The sequence below is a fragment of the Panthera uncia genome, chromosome X, assembly GCF_023721935.1.
Source record: "Panthera uncia isolate 11264 chromosome X, Puncia_PCG_1.0, whole genome shotgun sequence".
Classification (NCBI taxonomy): Eukaryota; Metazoa; Chordata; class Mammalia; order Carnivora; family Felidae; genus Panthera; species Panthera uncia.
Window position 1 is genome coordinate 87,124,791 of NC_064817.1, and position 15,565 is coordinate 87,140,355.

Genomic DNA, 15,565 nt, shown 5'->3' on the forward strand with positions numbered 1-15,565 from the left:
GCAGTCCGTGAGTTCGAGCCCCGCATCGGGCTCTGTGCTGACAGCTCGGAGCCTGGAGCCTGCTTCGGATTCTGTGCCTCCCCCTCTCTCTGCCCCTCCCCTGCTCACTCTCTGTGTCTGTCTCTCAATAATAAATAAAATGTTAAAAAATTTTTTTAAAAGTAGTGGGATAGGCAAAATTTGTTTTCTTTACCATAAAACTTTTCCTTTAATATACTTTAAATGTGGCATGTGTCTCCAAAAAGGCAATTTTGCCTAAAGGGCTTCCTGCTTTTTTTTTTTTTAAGCTCAAAACCTTTTTTTCCAGAGCAACTCATCGACTAACGTTTTATGGATAAACCTTTTGCAAAAACTGGACTAGATCATCTCACAAACGTATTTCCTTTCAAAGAACTCTCAGCTACCCATCAAGAGTTTTCTCCCACTTCCTCAAAGGAGAAGGATTACTGGCAGAAAGGAGGTCACAGGCAAGAGTCCAGCAAGAAAACGCATCTGTATGTATGGAAGTCAATTTTGATGATCAAGGGAGAGCCATGTTGAGGGCTCAGTGGAGTGAAGACACTGAAGAAAACGTACAACAACCCCATTGTGGGGAAAGTGACACTAAGATGTTTTGAGTAATTACCATGTGCTCACAGGCAAGATGCAGAGTCTAAGACATCGGTCACTGCCCTCTGAGGAGCTTGAAGACTCATTGAGGAAACAGGACACGAGTATGTATCTTGTAAAAATCATGAAGGGGGAAAGGGGAAAGATTCAGATCTTTCTTGATATGTTGTTATGTGGGTTAATCAAACTCAGCTTAGAGATCAGGATCAGGTAGCAAGACCATTCATCATACGCATGCACACGTGCAGAAACACACACACACACACACACACACACACAATTAATCACTAGAGCACCTTACCTATCAAAAATGCAGACAGTAGGATCTGGGGTTGGGGAGGTTAAGCAACAGGAAGTGAAGTTGAAAATATATAAAACTGTTTATGGGCACCACAAAACTATAAAGTACATAGGAATAAAGCCCACAAACATGTCTAAGACTTTATTGAGAAAATTGTAAAATTATTGAAGAACATAACAGAAACTGTGAATAAATGTAGAACCAGACCGTGCTTATGGATGGCCAGATGCAATGCTGTAAGGCTATCAGTCCTCTCCAGGATAATCTATATATATGAAGAAATTCCAACGAAAATCCCAACAGAAAGTTTTGTGCAATTCATAAATATCAGTTGAAATATCTGTTATTGTAAGGATTAAGTGAGTAAATACATGTAAAGTGCTTGGAACAAAGCATGGCACATAGTATGTATGATACAGGGTTGGTTTTTATCCCTCAAGTATTCACATGGCAACTCCTTCTCTTCTTTAAATCTTTTCCCAAATAGCAACTTCTCAACAAGACGAACCCCGGCCACCCTATTTAAAGTTACAACTTACCCTCTCGACCAAGCACTCCCAGTTTCCTTTATCCTGCTTTATTTTTTCCATAACATTTAGCATCTCCCAACATACTACATAATATGCCTATTTATTATGTTTATTATATATCTCCCAAGTACAATGTAAGCTCCACAGGGGCAGGAATATTCTAACAGCTTTAATGAAACATAATTCACAATGCCAACAGTAATGTTGTTGTTTTTAACACTGTATTCAAAGTGCCTACAACAATGTCTAGCACATGGTAGGTACAGGTATTTTATTTTATTTTATTTTTTTAGGTACAGGTATTTTAAAATTGGATTCAGTAAAATAGATGGTATTGTGACAATTAACTTTCATATGGAAAAAATTAGATTAGATCCCCACCTCATACCATACATAAAAATAAGCTCCAGATGTCTTACACCTGAATATAAAGAACAGAACTTTGAAATTATTAGACTAAAATAGAGGAGATTCTCTTTAAACCTTTGTGGCTAAAAAAAAGACTTTTTTAACCAAGATGAAAAAGCAGAAACCTTATAAGAAAATATTTATAAGTCTCATTACATGAACGTTTAAAGCTTCTGAAGGTGAAAGAGAACATTAAAATGTTGAAAGATATACAACAGATTGAGAAAAGATATTTGAATCTTATATAACTAACCAGTATTAATGTCCTAAGATACAAAATATAAAATTATACCAATAAGACAAAGGCAAAACTCCAATAGAAAAAAAATGAGCAGGGGCCCCTGGAAGGCTCAACAGTTAAGCGTCCAACTTCGGCTCAAGTCATGATCTCACAGTTCCTTGGTTCGAGCCCCATGTCAGGCTCTACACTGACAGAGTGGAGCCTGCTTGGGATTCTCAATCTCTCTCCCTCTCTCTTTGTCCCTCCCCCACTCACGCTTATTCTCTCTCTTAAAATAAATACACTTAAAAAAGGAGCGGGATGCCTGGGTGGCTCAGTCAGTTAAGCGTCCGGCTTCAGCTCAGGTCATGATCTCATGGTCTGTGGGTTCGAGCCCCGCGTCAGGCTCTGTGCTGACAGCTCAGAGCCTGGAGCCTGTTTCAGATTCTATGTCTCCCTCTTCCTCTGACCCTCCCCTGTTCATGCTCTCTCTCTCTCTGTCTCAAAAATAAATAAATGTTAAAAAAAATTAAAAAAAAAAAGAAAAAAGGAGCAAAGAATATGTCCAAATTGTTCATAGGAGAGGAAACCCTGATGGCCAATAAACATGTGAAAATATGCTTGACTTCATACATAACTACGAAAATCCAAGTTAAAACAGAAATTGCATATTTTGCATTAAAAATAGAACTACCCTCAGATCCACCAATTGCACTACTAGGTATTTATCCAAAGGATACAGGTGTGCTGTTTTGAAGGGGCACATGCACCCCCCATGTTTATAGCAGCACTATCAACAACAGCCAAAGTATGGAAAGAGCCCAAATGTCCATCAATGGGTGAATGGATAAAGAAGATACGGTATACATATACAATGGGGTGTTACTCGGTAATCAAAAAGAATGAAATCTTGCCATTTACGACAACGTGGATGAGACTAGAGTGTATTATGCTAAGTGAAATTAGTCAGAAAAAGACAAATATCATATGACTTCACTCATATGTGGAATTTAAGATACAAAACAGATGAACATAAGGGAAAGGAAGCAAAAATAATATAAAAACAGGGAGGGGACAAAATATAAAAGATTCTTAATTACAGAGAACAAACTGAGGGTTGCTGGAAGGGTTGTGGGAGGGGACATAGGCTAAATGGGCAAGGGGCATTAAGGAGGACACTTGGGATGAGCACTGAGTGTTATATGTAGGGGATGAATCACAGGATTCTACTCCTGAAATCATTATTGCACTATATGCTAACTCACTTGGATGTAAATTAAAACAAAATAATACAAATAAAAAATAAAATAGAACAATTTAAGGGGCGCCTGGATGGCTCAGTTGGTTAGGCGTCTGACTTCGGCTCAGGTCATGATCTCACAGTTTGTGAGTTCAAGCCCCGCATCGGGCTCTGTGCTGACAGCTCAGAGCCTGGAGCCTGCTTCACATTCTGTGTCTCCCCCTCTCTCTGCCCCTCCCCTGCTCATGGTCTGTCTCTCTCTCTCTCTCTCTCTCTCTCTGTGTGTGTGTCTCTCTCTCTCAAAAATAAACATTTAGAAAATTTTTAAATAAAAAAATAGAACAATTTACATAAAAAAAGAAACATAATTTTGGAGAGTGGTTTTTGGTGGTAGCTAGTAAAGCTGAAAATGTGTATCCATCTGTGACCCAGAAATTCCACTTCTAGAGATCCATCCTAGGGAAACACTCACCCATGATTTCAAATGACCGCTACAAGGAAAGTCCTAAAAAGCATTACTTGACATGCTGAAAAATGAAAACACCCAAACACCCGTCATTGGCATACTATTAGTGGTCATTCATACATGGAATGTTATATACAGTGAAACAGAATAAACGAGTGCTAAGTGTCAGGGGTGGCGCACAGATTTCTGTGCAGCTGTAAGTTTTCATTTCTCTGGTAATGAAATGCCCAGGAGTGCAATTGCAGAGTCCTATGATACCTGTATGTTTAATTTTATAAGAAACTGCTGAACTTTTTTCCAGAGTGGCTTAATATTTTACACTCCCACCAGCAACGTCTGTACATCCTCACCAGCATTTGGTATTTTTATTTCAGCCATTCTAGAAGGTGTGTCCTGATATCCCTTTATGGCCTTAATTTGTGTTTCCCTAATGTGTAATAGTGTTGAACATCTTTTCATGTGCTTATTTTGTGTGTACGTTCTTCAGTGAGAAGACTTTGTGCCTTTTGCTCATTTTCTAATTGAATTGTCAGGGTTTGTGGTTGCTGCTGTTCTTTGTGTTAAGATTTTATTTTTGTTAAAAATTTTTTTAATGTTTATTTATTTCTGAGACAGAGACAGAGCATGAGCGGGGGAGGGGCAGAGAGAGGGTGACACAGAATCTGAAGCAGACTCCAGGCTCTGAGCTGTCAGCACAGAGCCCGACGCGGGGCTCGAACTCATAAACCGTGAGATCATGACCTGAGCTGAAGTCGGTCACTCAACCGACTGAGCCACCCAGGCGCCCCTTAAGATTTTATTTTTAAATAATCTCTACACCCAATGCAGGCTCAAACTTACAACCCTCAAGACCAAGAGTCTCATGTTCCACCGACTGAGCCAGCCAGGAGCCCCTGCTTTTTCTTAATGTTGAGTTTTAAGAGTTTATTGTATATTCTTTTTTTTTTTTTTACATTTTTAAATTTTTTTTTAACGTTTTTATTTTTGAGACAGAGAGAGACAGAGCATGAACGGGGCAGGGGCAGAGAGAGAGGGAGACACAGAATCGGAAGCAGGCTCCAGGCTCTGAGCCATCAGCCCAGAGCCCGACGCGGGGCTCGAACTCACAGACCGTGAGATCGTGACCTGAGCTGAAGTCAGACGCTTACCCAACTGAGCCACCCAGGTGCCCCAAGAGTTTATTGTATATTCTAGGTATAAGTCCCTTCCCAGATACATAGTTTGTAAATATATCCTCAGAGGGCTACTTGTTTTTTCATTCTTTTAACATGCTCTTTCATAGAACAAAAGTTTTAACTTATTTTTTAGTTTGTGAATTGTGCTTTTTAAAAAGATTTTTTAGGGGCGCCTGGCTGGCTTAGACGGTTGAGTGTCTGACTTCAGCCCAGGTCATGATCTTGTGGTTCACAAGTTCGAGCCCAGTGTTGGGCTCTGTGCTGACAGCTCAGAGCCTGGAGCCTGTTTCGGATTCTGTGTCTCCCTCTCTCTCTGCCCCTCCCCTGCTCACACTATGTCTCTCTCTCTCTCTCTCTCTCTCAAAAATAAATTAAAAAAAAAAACACTAAAAATTTTAAAATAAATAAATAAAACGATTTTTTTATTGGAGTATAGTTGACACACATTAGTTTCAGGTGTACAACATAGTGATGGGACCACTCTGTACGTCATGCTATGCTCACGACATGTGTAGCTACCATCTGTCACCATACACGCTATTACAGTGTCATTCACTATATTTCCTATGCTGTGCCTTTTATTCCCGTGACTAATAAACTCCATAACTGGAAGCCTGTATTTCCCACTCCCCTTAACCCACTTTGCCCATCTCCCTACCCGCCTCCCGTCTGGCAACCATCAGTTTGCTGTCTGTATTTATAGGTCTGATTCTGTTTTTTCTTTGTTCATTTGTTTTGTTTTTTAGATTCCATATACAAGTGAAATCATATGGTATTTGTCTTTCTCAGTTTGACTTATTTCACTTAGCATAATATCCTCTACGTCCATCTGTGTTGTTGCAAAAGGCAAGATCTCATACTTTTTTATAGATAAGTAATATTCCAGTGTGTGTGTGTGTGTGTGTGTGTGTGTGTGTGTGTTGAGTTGCACGAGTTCTTTATATATTTTGGATATTAACCCCTTTACTGGATATGTCATTTGCAAATATCTTCTCCCATTCAATAGATCGCCTTTTGTTTTGTTGATGGTTTCCTTTGCTGTGCAGAAACTTTTTTTGATGTAGTCCCATGTGTTTATTTTTGCTTTTGTTTCCTTTGTCTTAAGATATCTATCTAGAAAAATGTTGCTAAGGCCAATGTCAGAGAAACTACTACCTATGTTCTTTTCTAGGATTTTTATGGTTCACATCTCACATTTAGGTCTTTAATCCAATTTGAGTTTACTTTTGTGTGTGGTGTTTGAAAGTGGTCCAGTTTAATTCTTTTTGCATGTAGCTGTCGATTTTCTCAGCACCATTTATTGAAAAGACTGTTTTCCCCCATTGTATATTCTTGCCTCGTTTGTCATAGATTAATTGAGCATCTAAGCATGGGTTTATTTCTGAGCTGTCTGTTTTGTTCCATTAATCTATGCGTCTGTTTGTGTACCAGTAACATACTATTTTGATTACTATAAGTATGTAGTATGGCTGGAAATCCAGTAGCATGGTATCTCCAGCTTTGTTCTTCTTTCTCAAGATTGCTTTGGCTGTTTGGGATCTTTTGTTGTTTATGCATTGTGCTTTTGGTACCATGTCTAAGAACTCTTCGTGAAGCCTAGGTGTTGAAGTTTCTCTAAAAGTTTTATAGATTTAGGTTTTACCTTTAAATCTATGTGCCATTTTGAGTTCATTTCTGTATAGGCTGTGAAGTTTAGATTGTAGCTCATATTTTTTATCTATGGATATGTCGTAGCTCCAGCACCATTTGTTAAAAAGATTATCCTTCCTCCACTGAGTTGCTTTTTCACTTTTGTCAAAAGTCAATTGAATATATTTATGTGAGTCTATTTCTGTGTTCTTTATCCTAGTACATGGATTTATGTGTCTACCCTCCTCCAGTACAAAACCATCCTGATTACTGTAGTTATTTAAAAAAAACAAAACTTTCTCCCATTTTGTTCTTTTTTAAAGTTTATTTATTTATTTTGAAAGAGAGAAAAAGAGGGGAAGAGAGAAAGGGAGGGAGAGAATCCCAAGCAGGCTCCACACTGTCAGTGCAGAGCCCAATGCAGGGCTCATTCCCATGAACCATGAGACCATGACCCAAGCCAAAACCAAGAGTCAGATGCTCAACTGACTGAGCCACCCAGGTGCCCCTTGTTCTTCTTTTTCAAAATTGTTTTGGCTATTCTAGGTCCTTTGCCTTTCCACAGGAATTCTATAATAGTCCTGTCTGTATCAGCAGGATTTTGATAGGACCTGGGTTAAACCTATATACCAATTGGAAGAGAATTGACATCTTGACTAAACCGAGTCTTCCAATCTATGTACATGACATGTCTCTCTATTTATATCTTCTTTGGTTTCTTTCCTCAGTGTTTTGTAGTTTTAAGGATACACATCCTATACATGTCTTATTCGATATACACCTAAGTCATTTTTTAAAGGACTGTGAATGATATTGTACTTAAAATTTTGGTTTCTGCATGTTCATTGTTAGTGTATAGAAACGCAACCGATTTTTGTATGTCGATCATATGTTTTGCAACTGTGCTGAATTCACTTATTAGTTCCATAAGTGTTTTTGTAATTATCTTGGGATTTTCTATGTAGATAAGGTCACCTGCAAATAGAGTTTGCTTTATTCCTTTCCAATCAGAATTATTTTATTTTATTTTTTTTTCTCGCTTTATTGAGCAGGCCAAATCTTCTATAGTTCTACATTGAATAGCAGTTGTGAGAATGAACTTCCTTAACTTGTTTCCAATCTTTAGAAAACATTTAGCTTCTCATCATTAAGTGTGATATTAACTGTAAGGTTCTTTTTTTTTGTAGATGTTCTGTATGAAGTAGGGCAAATTCTCCTCTATTCCTCGAGTTTGCTGAGGGTTTTCAAAAAAGTCATGAATGGCTGTTGAATTTTGTCGAATGATTTTTCTGCATGTATTGATTTGATCGTGTGATTTTTCTTCTGTAATCTGTTAATATGATTGAATACATAGATTGATTTTCAAAATGTGCATGATTTTGCATGTCTGATACAGTTCTCAATGACTTTTTCAGTTTGAATCTAATATGACCTGTCTATATTTCTTCAAAACAACAAAAATATTACACAGAAAAGTAAAAACCTAAGCAGAGTCAGCAATCAGGCAATCAAAATATTTGACAGAGGGACATACAGCATACATAAGCAAAAAAGAAAAAGAAAAGAAAAGAAACTAGTTAGAAAGTGCAGTAGCTCTCAACTCTGGCTTCACAAAAGAATCAAATGGGAAGCTTTTACAAACTATCGTTGACTATGATTTAATTGATCTGGTGTAGTTCCCAAGCATTAGTAGTTACTTGTATTTAAAATATATATATATATATATATATATATATATATATATATATATTTCAAGTGTATTTATTTATTTTGAGAGAGACAGAGACAACACAAGTGGGAGAGGGGCAGAAGGAGAGGGAGAGAGGGAGAATCCCAAGCAGGCTCCCCGCTGCCAGCACAGAGCCCGACATGGGACTCGAACCCACAGAACCACAGGATCATGACCTGAGCCGAAATCAAGAGTTGGATGCTTAACCGACGGAGCCACCCAGGCGCCCCACCAAGCATTAGTACTTTTAAGAGCTGCCCTGGTGCTTCTAACGTACAGCCAAAGTTGAGAACCACTGACTCCGGAGTCAGATCTGGCCTTACGTCCCAGTTATTAGTTGCGTGACCTTGAGCAAATTAGTGGAGCTTATCTATAATAGAGAGATAAGGATTGTTGTAAAAGGTAAATGAAGCATCATATGTAAAGTTCCTTGCAATATGCATGGTATGTATAAAAATACATTTACCAGACTCCAGAATTTAGAAGTATCGTGTATAACTTATAAGAGTACCCATAGATGGAGGGATGACACTCTTCTTTGCTTTTCTTCCTCTCTATGGGCTGAACTGTGAATGATATGATTTGTGTGCAAGCAGTCATGTTGCTCCAGGAAGCAGACGCTAGGTATTGAGAATGGCAGAGCAACAAGATAGACTGGAGCCCAGTGATAACTCTATCAGCCTGGAGAAACTTCTTTATAAACGTTGTTTACTGTAATAGAGAAATAAGCTTTTATCTTCCTTGAGTCACTGTTATTTACAGTTTCTTCACTTTCTGCATTATACCTGATACACGAAGAAACGATTCAGTACATAGGCGTGTTTGAAATCACTCTTAACAGGCCTAAAACTGAGAGGAATCCTTGAAAGATGGGACATAGCTGGGTTCTGATTAAAGAAGGAAATCACAGCCCAGGACTTGCATGAGAGAGCACAGTAGAGTACTCTCATACAGGAGGAAAGCACCATAGGAGTTCTCCGTGCCAAAAGGTAAAAAACTAGGACAAAGGAATTGCCTTAGTGGCAACTGCTCAGTATCACAGGAAGAAAAGCCAGAAGGTTCCAATTTTGCCCATCCCTTTTGCCACCATATGGGCCAGCATGCAGTAAGAGAGAGATCTACCTTCAAGTGAAAGCCAAGAGTAGCAGAGCTTAAGGCAGTGAGATAGTCTAGTATCTTGGGCAATGGGCAATGGCCAAGTAGTTGAGGGCATTTATGAGAAATAGGGAGGAGCACAAATTTATCAAGGTGCCCTTGTCATGACTTGATCTCCATCTCACCCACTCTAGTTGAAGAGAGCAGCTCTATCCATTCCCTCTATTCTCTGAAACAGGCTGCACAAACAGAGATAACAGTCTAAGAAGAAATCTCAACTACATAGAGAAGCACATAATAAGAGAATCATCAAACATTTAAACAAAGAAAATACCATGAAATACAGACAATAACATCAACAATTAAAAGGTTTTCATAAAATAAATGGTCTTCAGAGAAAAATTTCTCAGAACATCAGTACAAACTGATGATAATCATTTTAGAATGATGACAAAGGATATCGCATCTGTAAACAAGCAAGTAGTTTTGAAACAGTAACAGGTAAATATGAAAAATTAAGAAAATAAATCTTTAGGGGCGCCTGGGTGGCTCAGTCAGTTAAGCCTCTGACTCTTGATTTGAGCTCAGGTCATGATCTCACGATTCATGGGATCAAGCCCTGCATCGGGCTCTGCACTGACAGCATGGAGCCTGCTTGGGATTCTCTCTCTCCCTCTTTCTCTGCCCCTCCCCTGGTTTCACAAACACACACTCTCTCTCAAAATAAATTAATGAACTTCAAAAAATAAAAAAATAAGAAATTAAAAAAAAATAAATACCGTAGGTAAAATTAAAATGTCAGTGAGCGGACTAAACAAAGATTTTTAATGAATACAAACAGCGATCAAATGAACGAGCTGGAAAACTGGGCTGAGTCATTCTCCCATGACATAGGATAAAGGATAAAGTGATGGAAAGTAGAAAAGAAAAGGTCGGATGCATGAGGGATAGACCAATCAAGAAATTTCCACATCTGTCTAATAGGAGTTCCATTGAATAAAAATTAAGAGAATAGATGGGAATCAATACATGAAGAATAAATAGCAAACAAAACAAAACAGAAACAAAAGAACTTCCCAGAAATGAAGTCATGAATATTCAAATTGAAAGGGCCCTCTAAATGACAACGAAGAAGACTTACAAATACAAGAATGGTAATTTCAAAAAGACTTTAAACCTAGACACATCGCAGTGTAATTTTAGAGCATCAAGGATAAGAGGAAAATACTAAAAACTTTGAAAGACAAAATGGAGATCACCTACAACAGAAGAAGAATAAGTCTGACTTCAGACTTCCTTTTAGCAACATTAGACACAGGAAAACAATGGCGCATATCTTCAAACTGTTGAGTAAAAATAATGTTGACCCTCAGATTTCATACCTAGTCAAACTATCCTGTAAGTGGGAGAGAGACATGAAGCCACTTTGGACATATGTGAACCCAGAACATTTACTAACCACAGCAACTTTCAGAAGTAATTATTAGAGAATACACTTTAGCAAAAAGAAAAATAATCTGTGGGAAGGAAACAATGCTGAATCATTTATGTACTATTTATATAATTTTAAAAATAATTTTAAAAATATGAGGTGTAACCTATCTCAAATCTGGGAGAAAATTTGTCAAGTGTAAGGTCAGACAAAGGGATTACCCATAAGTTTTGCACAAGCCAAGCAAAACACTGTGTTCTCATTCCTACATCAACAAAGGGAATGTGAATGCTAATGTAGTTTCTCCAGAAGTTTAGAAGAGCATGAGGGATGTCTGTGGTCACTGGCCTAGTCTAAGTCCCAGGAGATAAATTCTAGAGAGAGATCATTCCTGATCTAAAATATCCTTGTATTGGAGTGCCTGGGTGGCTCAGTCAGTTGAGCGTCCGACTTCGGCTCAGGTCATGATCTCACAATTTGTGAGTTTGAGTCCCGTGTCGGGCTCTGTGCTGACAACTCAGAGCCTAGAGCCTGCTTCAGATTCTGTGTCTCCCTCTCTCACTGCCCCTTCCCTCCTCATGCTCTGTCCCTCTCTCTCTCTCTCTCTCTCTCTCTCTCTCTCGGAAATAAATAAATATTAAATAAATAAATAAATAAATAAATAAATAAAATATCCTTGTATGGAGCAAAATGAAAGAAGGCAGAAAACTGATCTATACAATAGTGTTCTCAAAAGATTTTATTACACAAAATATTTCCTGAGCTTCTGCTATATGCCAGGCTCTGTGTAGGTGCTGAAGGGACAATGATGAAAAGGCAAAAGGGAAGTGGAAGATCCTTGCCTTTGAAGAGTTGGCATTCCTGATGGAGTCTTCCAGAAAAGAAGAAACTATTAAGCCAAAGACATGGTTGAGAAACAGATCCAGGTTGGCATTTTAATTTCTTTTTTAGGTTTATTTATTTATTTTGACAAAGAGAGAGAACAAGCATGGGAACGGCAGAGAGAGAGAGAGAGAGGAAAAAAGAATCTCAAGCAGACTCTGCACGGTCAGCATAGAGCCCGAGGTGGGGCTCGAACCCGCAAACCGTGAGATCATGACCTGAGCTGAAATCAAGAGTCGGATGCTCAACTGACTGAGCCACCCAGGTGCCCCCAGATTGGCATTTTAGGAAGCTCAATGTGGTGGAAAGTACAGAAGGACTTTACACTTTGAAAATCTGAAAGCAGAGAAGCCAACTAGAAGCTAATACAATAATTACAGGCATTTAGTGAAAGTGGCTTTGTAGAAGTTGGGAGGAATAAGAATGGGAAATTTGAGTAAGGTTTCCGTAATCAAACCCTAGAGATTCTATCTTTTGTTGCATATTTAAAATATAGCTCTTTTGGGGCACCTGGGTGGCTCAGTCGGTTGAGCGCCTGACTTCGGCTCAGGTCATGATCTCACGGTCCGTGAGCTCGAGGTGACATACACACAAAAATTCAATAACATATCTGTAGGGTAACTGAAAAAAACGTTAAAAAAAAAACGTTAAAAAAATAAAAATAAAAAAATAAAATAAAATATAGTTCTTTTTAAGAAGCCATATGACAGTGGGGCACCTGGGTGGCTCAGTTGGTTAAGCATCGGGACTTCAGCTCAGGTCATGACCTCATGGTCCGTGAGTTTGAGCCCCACTTCGGGCTCTGTGCTGACAGCTCGGAGTCTGGAACCTGCTTCGGATTCTGTGTCTCCCTCTGTCTCTACCCTTCCCCCATTCGTGCTCCGTCTCTATCTCTCAAAAATAAATAAAAATGTTAAAAAAAATTTTAAGAAGCCACATGACAGAGTGGAAAGAGTATAGACTGTAACTGCATCACCCCAAGCAAGTTATTTAATCTCACTGAGCTTCAGTTTACTCAGCTATAACATGTAAATACTAACAGAGCCAACCCTGTAGGAATTTTGCAAGAATTAAATAAAATAATGCATACAAAGCTCTGGGCCCGTAGGTGGTGATATTAAATAACAACTATGATTTATAGACCTGCGCTTAAAAGTTACCCTACAGATATGTTATTGAATTTTTGTGTGTATGTCACCTATTACAGTTCCTATGACTGCCTAACTAATTACCTCAAAACTTAGACGTGAAAAGGAACCATTTCTTATGCTCACAGATTCTGTGGGTCAGGAATTTGGACAGGGCACAGCAGGGCTGGTTTGTCTCCTCTCCATAATGTCTGGAGACAAAGAAGCCGTATCTTCATTATGAACTAGCTTTGCGAATAATGTAATGTCGCTGTATGTAATTGATCGCGGCAGTAGTCAACTCCTACCCAGGTTTGAGGAAAAGCAACATAAAGCCCACCCTTCAGTGGGAGGAATACTGAGAACACAGTCTAAGAACCCATGAGATGAGGGATACTGCGGCAATTATATAGGCAAATACAATATTTCATATAATCCAAATTTGTAACTTCAAAGACCAAATGGTGGATGGGATCCCAAAGTTTCCTCCGCCTATAGAATGGTACCATTGTGACTCTTAGTATTGGCTAGCACCCTTCAAAATTCTTGAGCCCTCACGAATAAAGATTGTGTTTTCCTCTTCCCAAGTGCTTGGATAGGAGTTCAGCTCATTTACATTATAAATGGCTGGATGCCCGATAGCAGAATGACTTCCTGATGAGATAATGACCTCTCTACAATCTGTCCTGTGTCCGAAATTGTATATTCATTATTGTGCTGTCATCACAACCTTGAGTGACTATTTTTGTGCCCATTTTGTAAATGTAGACTCAAAAAGGCCGAGGTAGTAGTAGGCAGGATTCAGGTACAGGTGAGTTTCCAAAGTCTAACTCTTCTCCATTGTAAGATTCTAAGTTCCTCTTCTAAATGTATACATATACTCTTTACCAACACAAAATGATTTCTATCCGGGGTGCCTGGGTGACATCCGTTGAGCGTCTGGCTTCTGCTCAGGTCAAGATCTCGTGGTTCGTGAGATCAAGTCCTGCATCAGGCTCTGTGCTGACAGCCAAGCCTGCTTTGGATCCTATGTCTCCCTCCTTCTGTCTCCCTCTCTCTCTGCCTTGCCCTTCCCCCTCAAAAATAAATATTATTTAAAAAAAAAAACAAAATGATTTCTATCCTACAGAATCTTATATGATATAACATCACAGGCTGTTAGCCATGCACTGAAAATTCACCTATGCAAGCAGAGACATGTTATATCGCGATTAAGCTCATGGGCTTTGGAGTCAGACAGACCTTGGTTTGATTCTTGGCTCTATTACTTACTACCTATGTATTTGGATAACACAGGATGAGTTTAGCTACCAGTAAAAGAACAACTGATGAAAAGTGGCTTAAACAACAAATCTGGGAACAATTATAGGGTTCTTAATTCAGTGGCTCACCAGGAATCCAGTGCTTTCCATTTGTTCCCTCTGCGCTCCCTAGTTTGTCATCAATGTCTGCTTGTATGAGCCACGAGGGTACAGATGTTCTAGGCATCGTGTGCAGAACAATCCACATTAACAGGAAAGACCCTTCTTACCATGGGTGTCTTTTTATTCTTAGTGAAAATCTTTCCTAGAAGCCCCTCAGCAGACCTCCCTTCAAGTCCCATTGGCTAGGATTAGTTCCATTTCCATACAGAAACCAATTACTGGCAAGGGGAATGAGATCACTGACTGGCTAAAATCAATCATGATTCACCTCCTCAGGATTGGAAAGAGTTCAGCCCACCTCTCCCCCAAAAAATCATGGCTACCCAAAGGAAGGTGAAAAAACCAGGGTTCTATTAGCAAAGAAGAAGTGGAAGGGGCTAGTAAGGTTTGTTCTAGTACTTAACATCTCTGAGCCTCACAGCGGGGTCATCGCAGCACATTTTTCCTCAAAGAACTGCTGTGGCTATTAAATGACATAACTCTTGTTAATTGCTCAATAAATGTCAGCTATTAACATTGTGTAACCACCTAATAACAATGTTATTATTTGGCTTTTAATTTTGTATCTCATCAATAGCTGGTCCTTTCCATATTTTGCTTCTGTCCCTCACAGCTTGACATTGATGCCTTGTTTCATGGCCAGAAGATGGCTACAGCAATTCTAGGCATCATATGCACATAATGTACATGATCCTCAGTTTCTCTATCTGTAAAATAGAGATATTTCTATTTACCTCAATGATTTGTTGTTAGGATTAAATGAGACCAAATATTCATATAAGAGCTCAATAAGGGAGGCACCTGGGTGGCTCAGTCGGTTGAGTGTCCAACTCTTGATATGATCTCAGATCTCAGCTCAGGTCTTGATCTCAGGGTCATAGGTTCATGCCCAGTATGGAGCCAAATTAAAAAAAAAAAAAAAAGAGCTCAAAAAAGTTAGCTATTATTGTTGCTGTTACTGACATCAATACCTTCTGGACCGTGCCTGGGAAAATGTCAAGCTCAAAGCAAGCACTCAACAAAGGGTAGCTGTTGCTGTACCTGTCTGTGCAAGAAAGGGCTGGATAGTTCGTGAATTTAGGTTAAGCAAAACCTTCTTACATATGACATCTGAAGCAGAAATGACAAAAGAAAAGAGATACCTTGGACTTCATCAAAATTAAAAACATTTGAGCCTCAAATGATACCATCAAGAAAGTAAAAAGACAACCTGAAGAACAGAAGGAAATACTGGAAAATCATATAGCTGTCAAGGGACTTGTATATAGGATATATAAAGACTCCTGCAACCCAAAGTA